This window comes from Hippocampus bargibanti, linkage group LG09, assembly GCF_051943395.1.
Source record: "Hippocampus bargibanti isolate YZ-2025 linkage group LG09, ASM5194339v1, whole genome shotgun sequence".
NCBI lineage: Eukaryota > Metazoa > Chordata > Actinopteri > Syngnathiformes > Syngnathidae > Hippocampus > Hippocampus bargibanti.
The window spans coordinates 12020957-12025568 of NC_142742.1; the positions used below are offsets into that span (position 1 = coordinate 12020957).

General features: G+C 51.0%; 1 pseudogene; it reads left to right on the forward strand.

The window, feature by feature from the left end:
- Positions 1 to 285: 285 nt before the first annotated feature.
- LOC148893672 (uncharacterized) lies at positions 286 to 2943 on the forward strand (annotated as a pseudogene).
- Positions 2944 to 4612: the final 1669 nt, after the last annotated feature.

Genomic DNA, 4612 nt, shown 5'->3' on the forward strand with positions numbered 1-4612 from the left:
ATGCCACCACATCAGGCAAAGTCCCATTTGCGGCTGCGGGGCGGGTGCACACCAATCACACATGAGAGACATGCCAGAGGACATCTGATACACCGTGGAAGCCGAGTGGATGCATTTACTCTTGTAGAAACTGAACAGACCAGGAGCAGCCGTAGCTTTGAGCCCCGAGTAGTCTTACATCTAAAGGCCCACCTCCCCTTTTATAATTGAAAGTGCATTCACCGACAGAGCTGCAGCGACGTGTGTACGTCCGTCTTGCTTGAGAGCTTCTCCCAGAGGGCGTCTATGGCAGTGTTTCATTTTAAAGTTGCTATCTGTCACATGAGCAAACTAATCAGAGAGACGGATGAAAGGTAAGGGGTGGGATACGATGAGATCAGCTTCTCAGTGATGGCTTCCTCCGATGGCTGGCTGACCCTTCATTTTTGCCGAAGCATCCGGGGAAAAGGGCTAATCCATGTGTGACGACGGAACTTGAGTAGCCGCTTCGACATCACTTACACTCGAAGGGTCGTTATGTTGGTAACCTTAATCATGCAAATTGCAATTTTAATGTACTTCATGAGTGACCCTGCTACTCTAACCTTACAGACAATGAAATACGTATTTTCATATTCTCGGATTTGCTTCCCTTTATTTAATTACTCACTAATGATTTGGGAGAAATGGAGGTCGATTCACCAATATTTATATTGAACCAAATCAAGGTTACATTCTTGCATGGACAATAGAAGAAATATGTTCAGATTAAAAACAATATTTTGTTTCATCAATGGTTTTAGCTTGCTAGAAAAGGAATGTCTCCATTCGACATTGTCCCGTATTGACGTCCCCTCTCTAACATTTGGTCATATATTTGTTACATTTACTTTTTGCCGCATTCTGAATTAGTAGTTCAGGTCATCCATCCATCCATCCATCCATCCATCCATCCATCCATCCATCCATCCATCTTCTGCCGCTTAGCCGAGGTCGGGTCGCAGGGGCAGCAGCTTCAGTAGGGAAGCCCAGACTTCCCTCTCCCCAGCCACTTCTTCTAGCTTGTCCTGGCGGATCCCGAGGCGTTCCTAGCTGGGAGACAAAGTGTCTCCAGCGTGTCCCGGGTCGTTCCCGGGGTCTCCTGCCAATGGGGCATGCTTGGAACACCTCACCAGGTAGGCATCCTGGGAGCATCCTAATCAGATCTCCGAGCCACCTCATCTGGCTCCTCTCGATGTGGAAGATGCTCGACTCTGAGCACCTCCCGGATGCCCGAGCTTCTCACCTTTTCTCTAAGGGAGAGCCCAGACACCCTACGGAGAAAGCTCATTTCGGCCGCTTGCATCTGGGATCTCATTCTTTCGGACACCACCCATCGCTCGTGACCATAAATGAGGGTTGGGGCGTAGATCGACCGGTAGTTTGAGAGATTTGCTTTTTGGCTCAACTCCTTCTTCACCACGACAGATCGGTACAAAGTCTGCATCACGCAGACGCCGCACCGATCCGCCTGTCAATCTCTCGCTCCCTTAGACCCTCATTCGTAAACAAGACTCCCAAATACTTAAACTCCAGATACTTAAACACTTGAGGCAAAATCTCCTCCCCAACCCGGAGAGGGCACTCAACCCTTTTCCGACTGAGAACGATTGTCTGAGATTTGGAGGTGCTGATTCTCATCCCACCCGCTTTACATTCGGCTGCGAAACGCTACAGAGAAAGTTGGAGAGCTCCACTTGAAGGCCCCAACAGTACCACATCATCCGCAAAAATCAGAGAATCTATACTGAGGCCACCAAAACGGAAACCTTTTGGCTGATAGAAATTCTGTCCATAAAGGTTATGAACAGAATCGGTGACAAAGGGCAGCCTTGGCGGAGCCCAAACCTCACTGGAAACAATTCCGATTTATTGCCGACAATGCGAACCAGACTCTGACACCCCATACTCCTGTACCCCATACTCCCGAAGCACCCTCCACAGAACTCCACAGGGGACACGGTCAAACGCTTTCTCCAAGTCCATAAAGTACATGTAGACTGGTTGGGCGAATTCCCATGCGCCCTCGAGGACCCTGCTAAGGGTGTAGAGCTGGTCCACTGTTCCGCGGCTGGGACGAAAACCACACTGTTCCTCCTCAATCTGAGGCTCGACTTTCCGACGGACCCGCCCCTCTAGGAACCCTGAATAGACCTTTCCAGGGAGGCTGAGGAGTGTGATCCCTCTGTAGTTGGAACACACCCTCCGGTCCCCCTTTTTAAAAAGGGGGACCACCACCCTGGTCTGCCAATCCAGAGGCACTCTCCCCGATGACCACGCAATGTTGTAAAGGCGTGTCATCCAGGACAGCCCCACAACATCCAGGAACTCCGGTCTGATCTCATTAACCCCCGGGGCCTTGCCACCGAGGAGCTTTTTAACCACCTCGGTGACACCTCGGTGACAGCCACAGAGATCGGAGAGCCCACCTCGGAGTCCCCAGACACTGCTTTCTCCAAAGAAGGCGTGTTGGTGGAGTTGAGGAGGTCTCCGAAGTACTCTGCCAACCGGTTCACGACGTCTCGAGTTGAGGTCAGCAGCGCCCCATCCTCACTGTACACAGTGTTAGTAGTGCACTGCTTTCCCCTCCTGAGACGCCGGATGGTGGACCAGAATTTCCTCGAAGCGGCCTGGAAGTCGGCTTTCATGGCCTTACCGAACTCTTCCCAGGCCTGTGTTTTTGCCTCGGCGACCACCGAGGTTGCATTCCGCTTGGCTAATCGATACATGTCAGCTGTCTCAGGAGTCCCACAGGCTATATAGGCCTGGTAGGACTCCTTCTTCAGCTTTACGGCATCCCTTACTACTGGTGTCCACCAGCGAGTATGGGGGTTGCCGCCAAGACAGGCACCAACCACCTTATGGCCACAACTCCGATTTGCCGCCTCAGGAAAGGAGGTACTGAACATGGTCCATTCGGACTAAATGTCCCCTACCTCCCCCGGGACATGTGTAAAGTTGAAACTCCTTCTGACAAGGGATTCTGCCATACGTTCCCAACAAACCCTCACAACACGTTTGGGTCTTGCAGGTCGGACTGGCATCTTCCCCCACCAACGGCGCCTACTCACCACCAGGTGGTGATCAGTTGTCAGCTCGGCCCCTCTCACTCGAGTGTCCAAAACATGAGGCCGCAAATCCGATGATAAAACTAAAAGTCAATCATCGAACCGCAACCAAGGGTGTCCTGGTGCCACATGCACATATGGATACACTTATGTTTGAATAAAGTGTTTGTTATAGACCATCCGTGTCCAGCACCGAAGTCAAATAACAAAATACCACTCCTGTTCTGATCGGGGGGTGCCGTTCCTCCCAATCACGCCCCTCCAGGTCTCACTGTCATTGCCCACATGAGCATTGAAATCGGCCAGCAGAACAAGGGAGTCCCCAGGGGGAGTGCTCTCCAGCACACACCCTAAGGCAGGGGTCGGGAACCTTTTTGACTAAGAGAGCCATAAAAGTAAAATATTTACAAATGTTTTTCAGCGAGAGCCACACGCACGCGCGCGCACATATAAACGCTCGCGTGCGCGCGCGCGCACACACACGCGCACGCGCGGCCACGTTTCAACAAAATATCAGAATGTATTATTTAAAATAACTTTGTGATAGTACTCATCGTTAACATGGATGGTTGTCCGTTCCTCGTGTTTGGTAAAAATCCAGGAAAACGATCGGAATGAAATTCAATTTGCCGGTCCAGAGGCGAAGTTACTGCTAACTAGCCTGCACACGGCTCATAAGCTTCCACACTTGCTATCTGCAATCTACTTCTCGCAGAAGTATGTCGATGCTAACGTTAACATGGGGCTTGTTAAAATGTCACTGACATTCGACTGTTTCATCGATGGTATTGTTTCATTGCAAATTAGAATCAGAACATATTCTCTCCTCTAATGCTCCGATGCGTTCAGGCTGAAGTGCACAAGTTGGGCTCATTTAAAGGGGCGTTTACCTGTTTCAACATGACGGCCACTATCATCCAATCAACATGGCGCTTTCGGCCATTCTAGGTCAGTGTCATCCAATCAAAATTGCGCTTTCCGCCAACTGCAGCCCCAACGGGAAATGAACGACGAAAAAAACGACAATATGTATTATAATATGTAATATTTATCGGCGAGCCATATGCAATCATCAAAAGAGCCATATATGGCTCGCGAGCCATAGGTTCCCGACCCCTGCCCTAAGGTCTCCAAAAAGGATGGGTACACTGAACTGCTGTTTGGTGCATATGCACAGACAACAGTCAGAACCTGTCCCCCCACCCGAAGGCGGAGGAAAGCAACCCCTTCGTCTACCGGGGTGAATCCCAACGTACAGACGGCGAGCCGGGGGGCAATAAGTATGCGGACATCTGCTCTACGCCTCTCACCGTCGGCAACTCCAGAGTGGGAGAGAGTCCAACCCCTTTCGAGAGGGCTGGTACCGGAACCCAGGCTGTGTGTGGAGGCAAGCCCAACTATGTCTAGTCTGAACTTTTCGACCTTGTGCACCAGCTCGGGCTCCTTCCCTGTAAGAGAGGTGACATTTCATGTCCCAAGAGCTAGCTTCTGCAGTCGAGGGTCGGACCGCCAGGGTCCCCGCCTTT